Genomic DNA, 21,935 nt, shown 5'->3' on the forward strand with positions numbered 1-21,935 from the left:
TTTTTTTACATAAATGATTCTCTTCCTTGGCATACTTAATGCTTCAGCCCACGCCTCACCATCATCCCACATGTGAAGTAGTGTACTTCCTTACGGGGCCTCCTTAGCTATGGCATCCGCATCTGAGAAAAATGGTACATTGCTTGACTACCTGACTGGGACAGCATTTATCAGTGTGGAAATGATGAAGTAAAGAGAAATGTATCAAGAAAACATTCGTGTGGTCTTTATGAGATAGATAACTGGTAAAAATGTCTCTGAGCAAGCCATGGCATAGAAGTAGAGAAGATACTATATTTAACACATTTACCTGAGAAAATTTTCTGAGAGACAACAAATCAAACCGTATTTCAAATTATGTCCCTCTGGCATTTTAGCATACATTATGGTGCAGACCACATTATACTTCTAAAAGTTTTTCACACCTTTTCGATCAATGAAGTAATCGACTTTTGCAACTTATTTATATTTATGTAATGATGAAAGGCTTCTATATATTCTAAACACAAACTTAAAACTTACCACTTGATCTCATCCTCCTGCAACTGACCACCTCAGTAATAACTGACAATAAAATTTACTGAAATTGCCCAGATAAAAGAAAATTCAAAAATTAACACATATTTTTTCAGTCCATATAAGGTAAAAGGAAAACAGCAATTCCAGGTACAGTAGAAGAGGTAGAATGATGTTTGATAAAGGGAAATGGAAACTATTTAGTTAATTCCTCTGGGGGCCTTACATTTCTAATTGATACACAATTATTCAAGTATACTTTATATTAAGTAACTGTTCACATGTAATGTATATTTTTTGTGTTGTCCAATACTTGAATGAAATAGAAGTACACTCCATTGAACACTTACGTAATAGCCTAGCCTCAATATGTAAGTACAATATCTCTCTGGTCATTAATTTCACACAGCCTGCATGGCTGCTTGTACATGCCCAAACATATCACTAACAGTAAAGGACATACATTTAATTTCCAAATGGTTAAAAAAGGTAGAAAACCCCAAAGGGCTAACTAAGTACAAAGGTCCTCTCCTGGTGGTGGTATTTCCAGACCGTCTGTTTTAGATCTCTAAGATCTTAAGAGATAATGGAAAGTCAGAATGAAATTTGGAAATGTTTGTATCTATAAAGTTGACTATCAAATGAAACTTACTGCCACTGACCCATTTTTACCACATTTCCAAACTTAGCTAAAATTTATAAAGTGTGAAAAAATTTGGAAATAAAAATAAAAATCACAGAGGATGGAATCTTACAATTTCACTTTCCCTAATGGTTTCAGAAATGAGGTCTTCACTTCCTCCATGAACATGTCTCTGTTTTCCACCCCTGTTGTTTAATTTACTCTCCTTTAAGGGGCTGATATTCCATATGGCTGGCTGAAGACCCCTTAAAGATACCAGCATAGGTGTTTTTTAAAAAGTGGCCTAGCTCATTCTTGCAACTTAGTCGTACACCTAGAAAGCCACCTCTGGCAAGACACAGCAACAGATATAAGGACAAGAATGAAAAAGTATTTCTACTCTGTAGGTGAAATGTCTTCAGGCAAGAGATATCAAGTTCACTCTTATATATCATTCTAAAGATTGACATCTTATAAATTAAGCCATCACTAAATGGTGTATACTCACATATTATAAGCAACTAATTACATTTTGGTAAATGTGCATTTTTCTACTTATTTTTATCCTGAAAAAGAATTCTCTATATTTTTAAGAACTATTACGTTTCACAGAGGAATAGTCAGTTATGAAAATTGTATCTGGTTTAGTTTTCTATTCATATAATAAGGGTGATAGCATTAAAGTTCCAAATATCTATTTAAATTCTAAAAATTAGCTAATATACTTGCTCTATTTTTGAACTATACACTTTATTTGACAGACATACTTTTACTATAAGATAGAAAGGATATATATACATGTAGGCAAACATATATAGACATAGATGCATGTATAAAATATATTAAGTGTTTTTTTATTACTATTCAGCTCTTTACCAATTAAATTTAAAATACTGGAAAGAAGAGTAAACAAAGCAAAGACTGTAAAGCAATGTAAATTGATGGTCTTAAGACAATGCAGAATATGGACTGAAACCAAATCTACTTTGGTTTATTAGGACAAGTGGTTTTTCAACTAACTTTTTTTTTAAATACTGTTAAATAACTGGAAGGAATGAGTTCAGAAAGGGCAGATTTTACCTTCTTTAACAGGAATGGCCCATTAAAGAAGCCCAAAAGGGAAGCCCTGTAATTGTTCACTGGCAAAACTATTTAAGACCAGCATACATGTTTATGTATATAACACAGGTATTACATGTTTCAGAAATGAGGCCTTCACATTCCTTTTTCTGCTTAACTGATCATTTTCTATTTTTAAATGAATAACTGATGAAACTCAGTATGTCTCATGTAGATTGACAGAAGCTGAGGAGCAAGAAGGCATATCACCTTTTAATAATATTAAGTTCTGAGTTTGCCATACATAGGCCATAAAAGAAATAAAGGATTTCTAAATGAATGGACTCCTTACATGAGAAGAAAATGCACTAGTTATGCTTTTACATGCTGCAAACTACCCTCATAAGATATGGTTCCCAATTAAAGTTATGGTATTCTTTAATGATATGAATGGTCTGCAAAAAGACCAGTTGTGCTATTCTTTGGAATGACATTCTTTCTTACAGATGAATTCAGGGAAAGAATAAAAATTAGCTGGTCAGTTAATTAAATCTACAGGACTGATTTCATAAGCATGGGGTTTGTATGAAAACATATCTAAGGGGTTATCTTCCATAGTCACTTGATACTACAAACACTTAGTTAAGAAAAAAAGAATCAGAACATTTTTTTTTCCCTCAGGGAAAATAAACAGATCCATTACTTGTTACTTCAGATATTTCCAATGGGTTGTGTTTTACAATGTGTCCTCTGTGGCATCAATAAGCCTATTTCCTCAGTATGTCAAGACTGTCAAAATAAAGAAGCAATTCTGGGAGCACATATTCCTGAGACAGTTCATTAAGTATGAGGGAACTGAGAAATGATAGTAAGTTTGTCTCTGATGGGGTTCAAGACAGCCTGCCCCCAAATATACCACTTTGGCACATTGATTATTTTAAAGTTACTTAAGAAACAGCCAGTGCAAAAAGGACACTCTGACCCTCCTTTGTCTGCCTGAAAGCAGAAAATAAATCTCCCATGTGAAAGGCACCCACCCTGTACCAGGAGGTGAAGAGACATTCTCTTACCAGAGATAGGGAACTCAGGGCCAGAAAGGCCACATAAACAAACCTTGTTAACTTTTTTACTAATTTACTACCCCAAGCTCCAACTTCTTTGTCTTGTCAATTCTTCACAATTTGTTCTTGCCAAAAAGGTGTAAAAGTTGACTGCATCTGTCACTTTTAGTCTCATATTTTTATGACCTTCCATGCATATGAAATTAAATTTGTTTTTCTCCTATTAACATGTCTTATGCCAATTTAATTATTATTGGGCCAGCCAAAGAACCTACAAGGCAAGACGAGAAAAATTTTCCTTCCCTACACCTTCCACTTCAACCTCCTCCCAACCCTCCTACTCCAAATCATGTCATGAGCTTATTTTTTTATTACAATGTTTATAATAGGAAAGGATTACTTTTTATTAAAAACAAAATATGTAATTACAATGCCTAAATTTCAGAAAGCTGCATAAGAGAAAGCAAATTCTCTGAGGACTAAATGGTCTTTGCTGTTTGAAATGCGATTCTAGCAGCTATGTATCTTTCCTTAAAGTGGTAATCAAATAATTAGGCATTCTACAAATCTTTTCCAGAATTTCAAAGTCACTTTGTGACATATCAATCTGATAATTAAAATTCTGGATAGGTTTTCTTTTTCTTCTTCTTTTTTTCAATATTGGTTATCATTGAGTTTTAAGATCTAAAGATAATTTGTATTTTCTCTATGTATTTTTTATTATTATTAAGGTATTATTATTGATATACACTCTTATGAAGGTTTCACATGTGGTTACTACATTCACCCATATTGAGTCCCCCCACATGCCCCATTGCAGTCACTGTCCATCAGTGTAGTAAGATGCCACCGAGTCACTACTTGTCTTCTCTGGGCTACACTGTCTTGCCCATGATCCCCCCCTACCCCATGTGTACTAATCATAATACCTCTCAATTGCTTTCTCCCTTCCTCCCCACCCAGCCTCCTTCACCTCACCCCTTCCCTTTGGTAACCGATAGTTCCTTCGTGGAATCTGCGAGTCTGCTGCTGTTTTGTTCCTTTCGTTTTGCTTCATTGTTATACTCCACAAATGAGGGAAATCATTTGGTACTTGTCTTTCTCTGCCTAGCTTATATCTTTTCCCTGAACATAATATCCTCTAGCTCCATCCATGTTGTTGCAAATGGTAGGATTTGTTTCTTTCTTATGGCTGAATAGTATTTCATTGTATATATGTACCACATCTTCTTTATCCATTCATCTGATGATGGACACTTAGGTTGCTTCCATATCTTGGCTATTGTAAATAGTGCTGCAATAAACATAGGAGTGCATATGCCTTTTTGAATCTAAGAACTTGTATTCTTTGGGTAAATTCCTAGGAGTGGAATTTCTGGGTCAAATAGTATTTCTATTTTTAGTTTTTTGAGGAACCTCTGTATTGCTTTCTACAATGGTTAACTAGTTTACATTCCCACCAGCAGTGTAGGAGGGCTCCCCTTTCTCCATATCCTTGCCAGCATTTTTTGTTCTTAGTCTTTTTGATGCCGGCCATCCTTACTGGTGTGAGGTGATATCTCACTGTGGTTTTAATTTGCATTTCCCTGATGATTAGTGATATGGAGCACCTTTTCATGTGCCTGTTGGCCATCTGAATTTCCTCTTTGGAGAATCTTAACAGCTTTCAATGATGCAATACAATATTAATAACTGTCACCATGTTGAATATTACATCCCCATCACTTACTTATTTTAAAAATTAAAGTTGCACCTTTTGCTTCCCTTTGCCCATTTTGCCCAATGCTGCTGGAACCGTTTTGTTCTCTTTACTCTCTATATATCTGAGATAATGGGTTGTCTTGTTTTTTAGATTCCACATACAAGTGAGATCATATAGGATTTGTTTTTCTGTCTTATCTCACTTAGTATAATATCCTTGTGGTCCATCCATGTTGTCACAAATGGCAAGATTTCATTCTTTTTAATGGCAGAATAATATATCTGTGTGTGTATATACATATATTCATATATACTACATCTTTTTTATCCATTCACCTGTCAATGGATACTTAGGTTGTTTCCATATTTTGGTAATTGTAAATAAATCTTTAACATGAGGTGCATGTATCTTTTCAAGTGAGTGTTTCCATTTACCTCAGATAAATACCCCAAAATGGAATTGCTGGATTATATGGTAGTTCTATTTTTAATATTTTCAGGAACCTCTCTCTATACAGTTTTCCATAGTGGCTATACCAATTTTCAATTCTGCCAACAGTGAACAAGGATTGCCTTTTCTCCACATCCTTGTGTTATATACTTGCCTTTTTGATAACAGCCACTCTAACAGGTGTGAGGTGGCATCTCATTGTGTTTTGATTTTTCATTTCCCTGATGATTGAGGGATGTTGACCATTTCCTATACCCATTGGCCATGTCTGTATGTCTTCTTTGTAAAAATGTCTTTTCAGATCCTCTGCCCACTTTTTAATCAGATTGGTTTTTTGCCACTGAATTGCATGAGTTCTTTATTTATTTTGAATAGTAACTCTTACAAGATACATGGCTTGTGAATATTTTCTCCCATTCAGTAAGCTGCCTTTTCATTTCATTGATGGTTTCTTTTGTTGCACATTACTGCAAGCATATTTCTGATACCCCATTTTATATTTTGTTTTTATCTAGCAACACTAGTTATTTTTCTCTGCTAATAATATTATTAAATAATACTTTTTCTTTGAGGGAAACCCTTTTTTTCTGAAGCAAAAGAAGTTAGTTCTAACTGAGAAAAGAATGGTAAATTTTGTCATATATCTTATTTTATGTTGAGACACTGGCTATTTCTGATAAATTAATATATTTTTAAAAATCCTTGCTATATCTAGCTGCTTTTCCAAAATGTGATTTACATAACCATTATATTTAACTTATCTTTTCATTCTCAATTGGAAGGAAATGTAATACCAATTGTGCTTAAACACACATATTCAACTGGGAAGACTTGGCAATATGAAAGGTTTAAATATACATACATTTTTATGTACACTTTACATATTTCAATTGATATATTTATTTTGGAATATTTAAGTCACCCTTTCAGTTAGACTAAACACACTTAAATTATGTCCACTCTCCCACAAGAGAAACTCTCCATATGGAAGCTGGGTAGATGATCAGATTAAGAAGTTTTTGAGTACTATGCTTACAGTTATTTTTTAACAAAATCTTTTATTTCTTTTCTTTTTACATATTTCTTTTTTTCCCTTCTGAAAAGTGGCTAAAAGGATAAGATTTCAAGTTATTATGTTGAGCATAAAAACCGTAAGACAAAAACCTAAAGAGGACAATAGAAAATTTACTTTTAATTAAAACAAAAAATTAACATTTCAAAATTAACCCTGTGCACTGAAAATATTACTGACTTAAAGACTTATACTTTGCAAAAAATCACGTTCTACTTATAATTTCTACTTGACAAATGGTTAGGGGCTGGCACAAAAAGAAAGAGTAGCAAGAAAATGCACAAAGTCTTACAAGATTTTCGACATTTAAATGTGCGCAAATTTACATTGAATATATGAAAGAGTGAATATAAAGAATATGAGGAGTGCATATAAAAGGAAGCCAGGCTGAGTGACTTCAATAAATTCAACTCTTATCTATATGAACACTTAATAAAATAATACAGTTATAAATAGAGACTTTCAACCCTAATTTATGTAGACATCTTACTTTTTTCCTTATTAAGTTGCTAATTATCAGTAGGACATGACTTCAATATATTATGTTTGCTATTGACCACACAGATTTCAAGGATAGGAAAGTACAGTTCACACATGAAAAGGAGGAACAATATCAGTTGTGTGTGTGTGTGTGTGTGTGTATGCTTCTGTGAGGTACTGGAGGTGGAAGAGCGAGGTCAGAATTGAGGCCAGAGAAGGTACACATTTACTGTGTGCCTGCTTTGTGTAAGACGCTGCAATGTGAAGGGTAAATATGGGCTCTGAAAGCTAAACTCCTGATAAATGTAAGCATAAAGGAAAAGCAAGTGCTTTTCTTTCTGTTAATTATTAATCAAAAGCATGTACAAAAAATTTAGCAACACCTGGCATTTTGCTCTTTTATGAGCAACAAAAGCCCTCATTTCATTCGGGAGTTAGCTTATTTTGTTTTAAAACCTGAATATGTGTTCTAGAGAAGAAAATAGGATAAATGAAATTCCAAGCTATTGATGTGAATGCCCTCCAAAGCTCCACTGTTACTTTAAATTCAGTGAGGCTGGTTTTGAGTCCCGCTAACAAGAAAACAGAACAAAAGGAATGCCATCTTAAAACCTCTGCTAAATAACTGAAATTTGCAATTGATAAGCAATTTTTCAACCTTACGACCTTAGGAAATGTGGCTATCAAAAGTGTTTTCCTGAAAATTCAGAAAGCTGACCATTCTTTAAAACGTTGTTCAGCTTTACAAAGAAAAGTCATTCTTTTGATATGAGTATTTATTAAATGAATTGATTAGAAATGAATTTTTTTATTTATTCAAAACTCAGCTACTAAGGTGAAATAAATGAAACTCTAGATGATCAGTAAAATCATACTATGAAAACAAAAACACTGCTCAGCAAAACATGTTTGAAAGTGTCCCAAGTCTGAACCGTATCCATTTCCCATGAAGTTTCAGCTTTCTCCCACACTCTGCAAGAGTGTCTCACCTAGCTATCCAAAGCCCTAATTAGATGCCTCTATTTTATTTCACGATTTATTCATAATCAATGTAAACACACCACCAACCTTAACTCCAGACAGCAGTCACAAAGATACCTTGGATCAGATCAATGAAATCTGAAAGATAAACAGAAAAACATCCCATAAGTTAAATCAATTGAATGACTCAGTCTTTTATTTTATAAAGGAGGAAGATGAAATTAAGCCACTCGGTCCTCGCACCATAAAATTTACTGGCTGACGGCATATCCATTAAGAATAAGAAGGGTCATTAGTTACAAAACTTTAAACTTAAAATTATTTTCTAGATTTCACTTAAAAACACATACTAGCTGTCCAAATTAAATTTTCTGTGAAGGGTCCCCACCAGTAAGATGGCGAACTTCCGGCTTCTTTTCGGGGTCCTCGGTTCCCGCCGGCACCACCTGAAGCCCAATCACCTCTCGCCCCCCTCCCAATCCCAGCACCTAGCCAACAGCCACCAGCCCCGTAGAAGTAACACCACAATCACCCTATGCCCCATCCTATATATCCCAGTACCTTTCCCTAATAAAGCGGAACTCTCCGGTAAATTGCTGTTGTGTGTCGCTCCTTTCCTTTCATTGGTGCCGAAACCCGGGAGACGGGACACCCCAACTGGGCCCCGTCTTCCCCCAACACCAGCAGCAGCTTGCCCTCGTCCTCTTTTTCCGGCGCTGGCTCATCACAGTCACCACTCCTCTCTGGCCTTTAGGTAAGTCCCCCCCCCCCCAGGGGGTGGGCCACTCTTCCCTGAGCTATCGCAGTGCCATTGACCGTGATCGTCCGGCAAGGCCCTGACGCTCGGGGACGAGGAGGGAACGCTCCCCGCCTCAGGCCTTCACGGCTGCGGCGGACCCTCAGGCCCCTCCTCCAAAAGCCATAAACCCCCACCTCAGCTGAGACTTTTTAAGCAAAATTTCCCCGGGGTGGGCCACTCTTCCCTGAGCTATCGCAGTGCCATTGACCGTGATCGTCCGGCAAGGCCCTGACGCTCGGGGACGAGGAGGGAACGCTCCCCGCCTCAGGCCTTCACGGCTGCGGCGGACCCTCAGGCCCCTCCCCCGACAGCCATAAATCCCTGCCTCAGGCCCTCACGGCTGCAGCGGACCCTCAGGCCCCTCCTCCAAAAGCCATAAACCCCCACCTCAGGCCTTCACAGCTGCAGCAGACTCTCAGCCCCCCCCCCCCAACAGCCATAAATGAGGTGACTCCTTTGCGGATGAGAACGCTCCTTTTCCCACTCCCTCCTCCTTCTGTTCCGTCCGCCGAAACCTGTTCGGCCTGCCGAAAACGCTTAGCGCTAGGTACCTCGTGACTCCGGCACTCTGCCTTCTTAGGGAAGTTTGGGTGACGACCCACACTTCCCAAGAAATTCCGACTCGTATACGAGTTTCCGCAGACCACCAAGGATCATCGGGGATGCCCTTTGTCTCCTTGTGGTCTGCTTCCAGTCCGAGGATCCCCGTTCGTCTTCCCCTGTTTGTCTCCTTCTCTGTCCTTTAGCCATTTTGTCTCCTTGTGGTCTGCCTCCAGTCCGAGGATCCCCGTTCGTCTTCCCCTGTTTGTCTCCTTCTCTGTCCTTTAGCCATTTTGTCTCCTTGTGGTCTGCCTCCAGTCTGAGGATCTCCGTTCGTCTTCCCCTGTTTGTCTCCTTCTCTGTCCTTTAGCCATGGGAGCCTCCTCATCCCTCCCTGAAAGTTCACCTCTTGAATGCCTGCTTAAGCATCTGGCTACCCTCTCCCTGACGCCTGATATAAAACCAAAACTTCTCCGTAAATATTGCTCCCAAGATTGGCCGACATACCCCCTAGACAATAACAACCAATGGCCCGCAGGGGGAACTCTTGATCCTAACATCACTCGCAATCTCTTTAACTACTGCCAGCGCCTGAAAAAATGGAAGGAGATTCCCTATATCGAAGCTTTTCGCCTCCTAGCTCAAAATCCCAGCCTCTGCACCACCTGCTCCCCGCCCCAAGTTCTCCTAGCCTGCAAGCCGTCTCCCTCCCCTCCACACACTCCCAGTCCCTCTTCAATTACCTTTGACCCCGCCGACGAGCCTCCGCCATACAGACTTCCCCCTTCAGCCCCTCCCCCTCCTACAACCCCTCCACCCTCTGCCGCCACTGCCGCCTCTTTCCCCATGGCAGAAGCCTCCCGTCCTCTCCCTTCCCCTTCTTCTCCTACAACAGCCCCCCCCTTCCTCTACCACCGCCACCGCTGCTGCTTTCCCCGCGGCAGAAGCTTACCATCCTCTCCCTTCCCCTTCTCCTTCTACAACAACCCCTCCACCTTCCTCTACTTCCTCCCCCGCCGCCGCTTTCCCCGAGGCAGAAGCTTCCCATCCTCTCCCTTCCCCTTCTCCTTCTACAACAGCCCCTCCCCCTTCCTCTATCGCCGTCGCCGCCTCCACCCCCGCAGAAGCCTCCCATCCTCTCCCTTCCCCCTCCTCCACCATCTCCTCCTGCACCTCACCACCTCCTCCTCCGTCCCCCTCACCTTCCCCCCTCCCGCAAAGCAAGCCTGAGCCTTTCAGCCACCCTCTAACTAAGTTCCAAGAGCCTCGTCCATCTTTGCCCCCTCAGATTCGGTCCCGAGAGCCTCCCAAAATTATCGCGGCTTTGCCCCCATTACCTGTTTCCCCTGCACAGACTGAGCCAGAACCCTTCAGTCCCCCTCAGACTCGGTCCCGAGGGCCTCCCAAAATTATCGCCCCGCTCCGGGAAGTAGCAGGATCCGAAGGCATCTTGCGTGTTCACGTCCCTTTCTCCTTAGGAGATTTAGCCCAACTAGAGAAACGCCTAGGTTCCTTTTCCACTGATCCCACGACCTACATCAGGGAGTTTCAATGGACCCTCCAGTCTTACAGCCTCACGCATCATGACATCTTCATGCTCCTGGCCAATACTCTCCTCCCTGAGGAGCGTAGACGAGCTTGGGACTTCGCCCAAATGCATGCTACCGAAACCCACAGGACTGACCCCACCTGTCCCCCTGGTCCCACTGCTGTCCCCGAACAAGACCCACACTGGGATTATAACACCGCTGTGGGTCTCCACTCTCGAGATATTTTTGCCTCCTGCTTAAGAGCAGGTCTAAAAAAGGCAGCTCGTAAAGTAGTCAATTTTCAAAAGCTCCAAGACATAATTCAAAAGAGAGATGAAACCCCCTCCGAGTTCTTAGATAGACTCACTCAAGCCCTATTACAGTATACCAGCCTGGACCCAGAAACACCTGAAGGAAGACAGGTCCTTATGACATACTTCCTAGCTCAAAGCTACCCCGACATTAAAGCTAAACTCAAAAAGTTAGAACAGGGCCCCGCTACCCCACAGACTGAGATCCTAACAGTGGCCTTTAAAGTCTTCCATAACCGGGAGGAGGAGAAAGAACGCCATAAACAAAAAGCTGATCAGGCCAATTTCCAGATGTTGGCCCAGCTGATAAAACCACAACCTGGGCGCCCCTCTACAGACAAGCCCCCCCAAGGAGCTTGTTTCAAGTGCGGAAAAGAGGGACATTGGTCAAGGGCGTGCCCCTCCCCCAGATCTCCTACCACCCCATGCCCCAGATGCCACAAAAAGGGCCACTGGGGGTCTGATTGCCCAACCACCCGAAGGGGAGGCTGGACGAACAACCCCCATCCTAAGCCCACCGTAGTGGGGCTGGCAGAAGAAGATTGACGGGGCCCGGGGGCTTCTCGCCCGACCATTTCCATCACCAAACAGGAGCCCAGGGTTACTTTAACAGTAGACGGTCGCCCCATCTCCTTCCTCCTAGATACAGGAGCCACCTTCTCAGTCTTGCAAGAATACCGGGGCCCTACCACGCCAGCCATTACTCCTATAGTCGGGGTAGGAGGTAAACAGATTTTCCCATTAAACCCCCCCCCCCCCTTTTATGCACAATCCTAGACAGTCCCATACCTTTCTCCCACTCCTTCCTAGTTATGCCCCAGTGTCCCATCCCCTTACTAGGACGGGACATCCTTTCCCTCCTCCACGTTTCCATAACTATATCCAATCCCACAGCCCCCAGTACTCCCTTTCTGATGGCCCTCATAGCCGACAACCCCCCTCTACCCAATGAAAGCTCCAGTTCTGCCCTTATACACCCTGTAAATCCCAAAGTTTGGGACATTACAAGCCCCTCCATGGCCCTATGTCCCCCTGCCTCTATCAAATTATGTGACCCCTCTCAGTATATCTGTCAGGCCCAATACCCCCTAACCACTTCAGCCCTCATAGGCCTCCAACCCATCATTCAAGATCTCTTAAACAAAAACTACCTCAGACCCACTCACTCCCCATTTAATACCCCCATATTAGCTGTTAAAAAAAACAACGGATCTTTCCGCCTTGTCCAAGACCTTCGCCTCATCAACATAGCCGTTGTCCCTATCCATCCCTTAGTTCCAAATCCATACACCCTTTTATCGCAGATCCCTGCTTCTGCATCCCACTTCTCAGTCCTAGATCTCAAGGACGCATTTTTCTCTATTCCCCTAGACCCCTCCTCCCAAGATTTTTTTGCCTTCACCTGGACGGACCCATACACCAGACATTCTGTTCAGCTTACTTGGACAGTTTTACCACAAGGCTTCCGAGATAGTCCCCATATTTTTGGACAAGTCCTAGCTCAAGACCTCAAACAGTTTCACCATGATCACCCCGAGTCCACTTTATTACAATATGTAGATGATCTTCTGCTCTGCAGTCCCTCGTGGGAACAGTCTCAACTTGACACTGCGTCTCTACTTAACCTTCTAGCTTCCAGAGGTTACCGAGTATCCCCTGCCAAAGCTCAAATCTCTTCCCCTTCTGTCACTTACCTTGGATTCCTTCTGTCTCAGCAAAGAAAGTCCATTACCTTAGACAGAAAACGACTCCTCTCTGACCTGCCCGTTCCCAAAACCAAGACAGAAATCCTTTCCTTTCTAGGCTTGGCTGGGTATTTTAGAGCGTGGATCCCTAACTTCTCCCTGTTGGCAAGACCCCTATACGACCTCAGCAAGGGCCCCCCTGAAGAACCATTATCATCCTCACCCCGACACTCCTTCATTAAGCTCCGTCAAGCCCTTGTAAAAGCTCCAGCTCTCCATCTCCCTGATTTGTCAAAACCCTTCTCATTATACATTCATGAGAGGTCCAGTCAAGCTCTAGGAGTCCTAGGCCAATATTATGGCCCATCCTTTGCCCCAGTAGCTTATCTCTCCAAGCAATTAGACCCCACAGTTCGGGGATGGGCCCCCTGCCTACGGGCATTAGCCGCTGGACAGCTCTTGCAGAAAGAAGCTCATAAACTAACATTCGGAGCGCCACTTACCATTCTGTCCCCACATCACCTAAAAGATCTCTTAACCTACAAAAGTTTACAGACTCTCCCCCCCTCCAGACTCCTCACCTTACTGTCCTCTTTCCTCCAAAATCCAAACATTTCTTTCCTCCCCTGCCCGCCCCTAAATCCGGCCACTCTTCTTCCTCTGCCCTACTCTCCTCATACTCCCTCGCGTGATTGCCTAGAAGCCCTTCACAACTTCCTTCCATGCCACTCCACGATCTCCGAAGGAGCCCTCTCACACTCCGACCTCATCTGGTTTACTGATGGGTCCTCCTTTAAACATGAGGGCATCCACTACTCAGGATATGCAGTAGTCTCCCTCGAAGATGTCATTGAAGCACGAGCCCTACCCCCTGGTACAACCAATCAGCAGGCTGAACTCATTGCAGCCACCAGAGCTTGCACTCTGGCCCGGGACACGTCTCTCACATTGTACACTGACTCCAAGTACGTATTCCACATTCTCTTGTCCCACGCGGCAGTATGGAAAGAACGAGGCCTCCTCACCACAAAAGGGAATTCCATAACTAATTCAGCCTTAATTACTAAACTTTTAGAGGCTTCACAACTCCCACACCGACTAGGCATAGTCCACTGCAAATCACATCAAAAAGATGACTCCCCCATTGCAAGAGGTAACAACAAGGCCGACAGAGTAGCCCGGTCAGTTGCCCTATCAGAAAACGCACCAGGCAACAATTCGTCTGCCCTTGCAGTTTTAGCCTTATCACAAGATGCCCTCTGCTCTCAGGACAAAGAGTCTCTCTTCCGCCTCTTACATGACCTGTTCCACCCCAGCCCCCAATCCTTAATCCATTTTTTACAATCTTTTTTTCCTCTCTCTCCTGAAGACAAAACCCTACTTAACCAAATCACCTGCAAGTGCACCATCTGCCAACGCACTAACCCTAATACCCCCCTCAAAGCCCGACCCTTCCCGGCTCATCAAGCAAGGGGTAATGTCCCCGCTGCAGATTGGCAAATAGACTTCACTAACATGCCCCCTGTACGACGTACCAGATACCTACTCGTGCTAGTAGATACATTTTCAGGATGGGTTGAAGCTTTCCCCACCACTAACAAACGAGCATCCGTAGTTGCCTCTATCCTCCTCACCCAGATCTTTCCTAGGTTCGGGATGCCCACTTCCCTCCAATCAGATAACGGCCCTGAGTTCACTGCCCAAATTATCCAGAACCTCTCCAAGTCGCTCTCGCTCCCCTGGCATTTACATTGTCCTTATCGACCACAAGCTTCAGGAAAAGTAGAAAGAGCCAATAGGACTCTAAAAGACATCCTGACCAAACTATCTCTAGAACTACACCTTGACTGGGTTCGCTTACTTCCCTTAGCTCTACTCCGCATTCGAGCCCTCCCAAAGAAACCTTCCTTCTTGTCACCCTTTGAGATCATGTACGGCCGCCCGATTCTACCCCCGGGGCTCCCTTCCCACAAAGGACCAATTCCTCCCAATATAGCCCTTCCACTACTCTCTCTCCTCCGCACTGAATTGTGGAAATATCAAGATTGGCTCCTTCCTGATCCATCCGCCTCCCAAAATCCTCCTGTCTTACAGCCCGGCCAACTAGTGTTTTATAAGCCACCAGAGGATCAGCCCTCTCTCACCCCGAAATGGGAAGGTCCACACCCAGTTATTCTCTGCACCCCCTCGGCTGCCAAGCTCTCACTGCCTGATAACTCTGTCACCCCTTGGATTCATATCTCCAGGTTGAAACCAAATACCCAAGACTCACCTTCTCTGGACACCCAAGACCCATCAGTCACAATCCAGAGTCCTTCGGACACAGCCCAAGACGCTGTCTACTCTACCACGCCTCATCCCTCTGATCCCTTGAAGCTCCGCATCTCCCGTGCACCCTCTTTGCCATCCATACCTGAATCATGACTTTTTCCTCCTTTACTGCTCTCTCGCTTTTTTCCCTCATTCCTATTGTCTTCCCTGCCGCCCCATCCTCCTTTGTATGGCGATTCAAAGTCAAGCAGACTTACACACAGCATCAAACAAAAGTTACTGCCCTCATCGCCACATCAGACTGCCCTCTGAAAGGCTGCTCTGAGCCTTTGTACCTCCACTTTCCTCCCTCCACTGAAGTATTCATTTACAGCTACCTTTATTCTCCCTACCTCTGCTTCCTCTATGACCAAAGACAAGCCTATTGCAGGCGATGGCCAGACACCTACGGGGGATGCCCCTACTGGTCTTGCACCATTCACTACATGGGTGACTTCCAGTACCCACAGTATTACTCCTCCAACCGTTTCATGAAATATCCCAACGGCTCATTCTCCTTATCAATCCCAGATCCCTGGGACTCTCGATGGGCTGCTGGAGTAACAGCCTCAGTTTACTACAAGGGGTCCTCGACCCCCCACGGTACCCTTCATATCTCTCGAGAGTATGTTCCCTCTCGCTCCCAGATCTCTCAAGTTGCATCAGATATCAGACATTCCGAAAAAGTCATTATCCAAACTCTTGACGGCGCCTCTTCATCTTATTCCTCCTACTCTTGGTTACAGCTCATTCAAGACACCACCATCTTTCTCAACCACACCCTCAACACCGCCAATTGTTTCTTGTGCGCATCACTACAGCGCCCTCTGCTGGCCGCCGTGCCCCTTAATATTTCCAACTACTCCTTCCATGCAGAAGGACAACCCCTCCGTCCCCTGGCAGACATACCCCTATGGGAGCCAGAATACCCAGATAATCTCACCATCCACCACTGTGTAGGCCCAACTCCACCCCCCTCCAGTGCACTTCACTGCCTCTCTATCTACACCCCTACCTCCGGCTCTAAGACTTTTACACAACCGGGACACTTCTTTTGGTGTAATGGCAGCCTTTTCAACTCACTGCCTCTCAACTCCGATACACCCTGCATTCTCGTCACCCTAATCCCACAGCTTACACTTTACAGCATGGCAGAATTCCTTGAGCTCCAACCTCCCTTGCACTCGCGCACAAAAAGGGCTGCTTTCCTTCCCATCATGGTCGGTATCTCTTTAATCACCTCAGCCATTGGGGTGGGGTTTTCAGGAGGAGCCTTGGGTCACTCTCTATGGGCAGTTAGAGATCTCGACGCCAAACTTGAGGGAGCCCTGGCATCCACTGCCGATTCCCTAGCCTCTCTCCAAAGACAAGTCACTTCGCTAACTAAAGTCACCCTTCAAAACCGGCGGGCCCTAGATCTGCTTACAGCCGAGAAGGGCGGCACCTGCGTCTTCCTCCAGGAAGAGTGCTGCTATTACATCAACGAATCCGGCATTGTAGAAACTGACATCACCAAACTCACTGACCTTGCCTCCAGCCTCCACTCTGCTTCCAATTCCAACCCATTCTCATCAATACTAACAAACCCCCTCCTCACCTGGCTCTGTCCCATTGCAGGCCCCATAATAGTCATTCTTCTTGTCTGTCTCTTCTTACCCTGTATAATAAAGTTCATCAAATCCCAAGTCAGGAAAATCTCTAATCAAGCTTTCAACCAGCTTTTACTCAGGAACTACCAGCTTCTGGCCACGAAAGACCCCTCACCCTCACGTGACCTCCTCACCACATGCTGAGATGGACCCCTCTCTCCGCTGGAAACTGTTCCTGGAAACAATAGCCGCAGACGCCTGGCTCCTGACACCCATATCCTCTTGGCACCATTAGAATCAACAGGTCCTCAACCTATGGTTACAGGGAACCTTCATTGATTTCCAACCTGAAGAAGTCCACATCTACTCATCCTTACTGTGGGGAGTCCTATCAACCCTTTCCTCCCAATCCTCAAACCCTCAGTCCCTTCTCCGCCCCTGTTCAGCAGGAAGCAGTCAGAGAGAAAGCAACGTCCACAAACCCATAGAGGAGAAAGGGGGGAATGAAGGGTCCCCACCAGTAAGATGGCGAACTTCCGGCTTCTTTTCGGGGTCCTCGGTTCCCGCCGGCGCCACCTGAAGCCCAATCACCTCTCGCCCCCCTCCCAATCCCAGCACCTAGCCAACAGCCACCAGCCCCGTAGAAGTAACACCACAATCACCCTATGCCCCATCCTATATATCCCAGCACCTTTCCCTAATAAAGCGGAACTCTCCGGTAAATTGCTGTTGTGTGTCGCTCCTTTCCTTTCATTCTGGATTTCATTTAAAAACATGTTACATATCCAAATTAAGCACTATTTTTTATTTTCAGCAGTTTCTATTTACTTAAAGTAGAACAATTCTTATGCTTATATTCTAAAACATTACTCCCTGCCCAATTTTTTAGAACAAATTCTCTACTCAATGTACTACCATTTCTTATTAAAGATGTTTAACTGAAAATAAGGAAACTGACACATTTTGGATCCTTAACCAGATTTAACATCCACAGTCTATAGATTTTTAGTCCAACATCAACAATCTGTTTAAAGGCAACAAAAGTCAAATAAGATCATGGCAACCTATCAATCTTCCCATTGCTTTTTTTACACCTAAGCCTTGTTACTAAATTAGTTAGCACATTGTCAAATGGAAATACCAAAAGAAGGTAAACTAAGGACAAAAGCAAGCCCAAACTTCTGTACCAAAAGTCAGGCTGTCTTTTGGACAGTTAGTAATAAAATAACTTTAAAATGACATAAAATGGTATTCTTGACTGCTTCAGGGAGCATCTATGCTAAATTTCCAATTGTGCATAAAACTGTAACATCTCCAGAATATCTCGCCTGGCTTTACATCATTTGCATCTCCTCAGGGGTGGAGAGAGGTTCATCTCCGTATCAATGGGTAATTATCTGGGCTACCTAGGGTGTGTCTGAACCTGAAAGTTTAAGGGAGGGGCTGGCTTGCTGGCTGGCTTCTTCAGGAGCAGAGAGAGACGGCCCTGGACTGCAGTTTGTAAGCAATAAACATGTTTTAAACTTCATTTCTCCCTATGACTGATTTCGGATTTTAGAGGTATTTTGTCCTGTGATTTCCTCTCCCCAGACTTACACCAATTAAAAAAACAAGTCAGTTTCTATATTTGTTAGTTAACTGATTTTAAGTTAGAATATGTTCCACATGGTATTATTAAAAATGTTTCATTATTACATGCTGAGGTCAAGTCCAAAAGCTAAATCAACTTCAATGGTAATTATTTGATGAAAAGTATAGTCATCAAATACATGACTAAAATAATAGTCACATTCCAGTGAGATGATGTTAACTAGCTTGATTATAGTAATCATTTCACTATGTATATGAAGTTATCATGTTGTACACCTTAAATATATACAGTTTTTATTTTAAAAGTATATAAAGGAAACACTAATAAACACAAAACAAATATGATTGGAAATGAAATTGTTGATTTTTAATCTTGAAGAGCAGGTGCTTAAAAAAGTGAACTTTATCATAAAAGAATGAAATGATAGGTGAATAAATTTGCAGAGATTTAGAAAAAAGGACTTGAGGGCATTTTAAGGGACTTCCAAGATCAATAGATTAATTATATCTACTTCTACTTGAAACAACTGACTTTATTTTATTTTGATACAAATATTATTCTTTTGCTATAATGCCAACAGTTCCCAAACTGTGTCATGGTACCCTAGGGCATCACAGAGAATTCACATAACATCCATCAGGCACCACACAAACTACTACCTTGAAGTAGTCCACAGTTTCAATATTAGATTATACTATGTTTCTTTCAAGGATGCCATCCCTAGCTTTGCAAAATTGGGTGTTTGATAATGTTTGTAACATAAAAGCAAATACTGAATGGAAACCAAATGTGGAATAAGAAATTAGGATGACAATACCCAATTTGACTCCCAGGTTTGAGGGCTGAGTTGTACCCAACAGGCACACACATCTTACCAGCAAATAACTGTGGGTTTCTAAGTATAAAATGCAAAGTTATTTTTTATGTGTTTTTTTAAAGCCCACAAGTTGTTAAGCATAAATACTTACTATGCTAATTAAATGGAACTGTGAAGTGTTTCTTTTGGTCTGGGGGCAGCATGTAAAAAATTGTGCAGATACTCAGAATGCCATAAATTGAGGAAGTTTGAGACACTCAGAACTAAGCACAGTTTTGTTTTGTTTCATTTTTGCTCCACAAATTTAAAGAAAAGAGAAAGTAGGAGTGTTTAAAAAAAAAGAATAGTAAAGGAGAGAGAAGGAAAAGGAGAAGAAAAGTATTTTCTGAAGTACAAGGAAAAATACCAGGAGAGTGGGAAGGACAGTGGTTAACACACTGAGGTCTGAGTGTACACGTGCAAGTACATGTTGAGTATGCTTAGTCCAAGAGGTGGTTAAAACAGTAAACATGAATACTAGGGGATGAGAGACCAAGGAGTACGGGCACATTGCATTTATGAACATTTAAACCATGTTGATTATTTGGCATCGTTCCCTAGGAAAAAGTGGTTCCCTTCCGCCTGGAGCCCAGGAAAAACTACACAGAACTTCAAATGTGTTTGTGTGCAATTTTAAGCCTCAATTTACCATTTGACCACTTCTTGTAAGAGCTCTTTGTCAAACAGGATAAACATCCTGATATCTTCCATACTATTTTAAATAGATTGGATTTTATCATTTTTCCATATACTTTCAAATATATACTTTCACAGTAAAAACAAAATGATACTTGTGGAAATCTTTCAAAAGTTAGGCTTTCAGATACATGCAGCTGGCTGCTTTATGTGTTCCATAATGTGACTGGGGAGACATTCTGACTTGCCTCCACGACTGCCCACCTCAACCCAGCATCACCTCCAAAAAAGCTCTAGTCTTTTTCTTTCCAGTATAGCATGAGTCAAATACATACTTTAAAATATTAATGCTATCTTGGCAACGCAAAACTCGCATTTGAATCTGTAGGCTTAGCAAGGTGTTGAGCACACAGAATACCGACAAATATTTGTTAAAAGAATGAAGGTGCTTAGTGTTATACTTTGCTGATGCTTTGTCAAACTTCAAGAAATAGCTGAAAATTCCCCTTTTGGCAGAAATTTTTAAAAAAATTCCTTGCCCACCTGACTTGCATCAAAAATATTTAACGAAAACAAAGTTCTGGGAGAGAAGTTGTTCACTGTTGACCTGGTGGACTCAATCACTCCTGGGGTTTTTACTGGCTTGCTTTTATCTTTAGGGGAGCACTACTGTTGCAGCACCAAGAACAGCTGCTTTGTAAATAACTCTCTGGACCTTTCTTTTTTCTCCCACCCAACCCATTTACTGAGCAAATAGGCACAGAATAGTGAAGATTTATGTTGCCCTAAGGCTCAATCCTCACTGTGAACATCTGCCATTTCAAACACACAGGTCAAGACTTTTTGTGTAGTATTTTGCTAAACAATGCTGTAAGAATAACTCAAATGAAATTCTTTTCAACAGGATTCAGCATCTGCTTCCAGGGAGCTTAACTCATCAGCATATTAAAAGCTGCACTTCTCTATCCTGTAAGTCTCCTTTTCTATACCAAAAAGGTAGGGGAAATGTCAGAAAATAATCTTGAGAGTTAACTGCTAAACCTTTTTTTTCTCTTTTTATCCAGTGAGAACTGATCTCATGCCTACATATTATAAATTATATTGTGATGATGAGATCAAATTATAAACCCTGTAACAAGTTAAAATATGCTTGTTCATACCTCACAAGAAATAAAAATAGAAAAGAGCAGACATATTTTGGCTATCAGATTATCAAGGTCAATTGTCAACTGAAAAGCCACCTTTCACACTTTCTGTACTTCTCCCTTCTTAAAGTTACACTTGACTCTCAAATTTACAGGCACTGTTACTGCTTGAGTAGTAGAGAAATTACTGATTAAGTTTCAATTTACAGATACAAATGAAGAGAATGCTGCAGTTGCAAGACAATTAAAAATTCTTCTTTTAAAAACAATTGAAGTGCCTTCTACTTGTTTAAAATTCCTGCATTTTAAAAATGCAGAGATTTTAAAAAATACCACTCTAGTATTTCAAGGATCCAAAGGTCTTTGCCATCAAAGAGCCGACTTGGAATCTAGTGGGATAGGGGTGGTTATGAAAAGCCAGAAGACAAAGGCACACAGCAGAATATGCCCGCTGTCGCAGAGAAATGCCAGCAGCAAAGATCAAAGAAGGAAAAAGAATGCAATCCTCTTACACAGATACGGATTCACTGAAGAGGTGCATTTGAGTTGGGCTTGAAGGAGGTAAAGAATGTTGATGAGTGGAGATGAAATGGGAAGACCAACTCAGACAATGGACTCAGCAGATACAGTAATGAAGAAGCAAAGCTCAGGAGCTGTTTCAATAAATACCTGCAGTCCGACCTGACTGAAATGTAACACACAAGAGCAATAATGGGTGAAAGGGTACACTGTCCGGATAGGGAGTAATGACCTTAAATGGCAAACTGAGGCAGCTATAAAATTCAATATATTTAATTTTGTATGCTGAAATGAACCAATGGAGGTCTTAAATTCAAGAATGGTATAATTAGGAAACAATCTGGCAACACTGTACTGATTGCATCAGAGATGAGGAGAGAGTAAAGAAAAATAGACTGTTTAGGTGGCTCCTTTAGAAGTCTGTGAATGGTGATGAAGAGTCAACTCAGGTAGAAAGACAGTGTCAGTCCAAAGGAGGAAGA

General features: G+C 42.2%; 1 protein-coding gene across 24 annotated transcripts in view; it reads right to left on the reverse strand.

Moving 5' to 3' along the window:
- MAP2 (microtubule associated protein 2) overlaps positions 1-21,935 on the reverse strand; it is a 281,142-nt gene that overhangs the window by 191,297 nt on the left and 67,910 nt on the right. For all 24 annotated transcript variants that reach the window (XM_073218195.1, XM_073218194.1, XM_073218188.1 and 21 more), the window contains exon 2: positions 8,031-8,081. The gene's annotated coding sequence lies outside the window, so the exon portion shown is untranslated. The remainder of the gene's footprint in view (positions 1-8,030; positions 8,082-21,935) is intronic.

The sequence above is a fragment of the Manis javanica genome, chromosome 12 (assembly GCF_040802235.1).
Source record: "Manis javanica isolate MJ-LG chromosome 12, MJ_LKY, whole genome shotgun sequence".
NCBI lineage: Eukaryota > Metazoa > Chordata > Mammalia > Pholidota > Manidae > Manis > Manis javanica.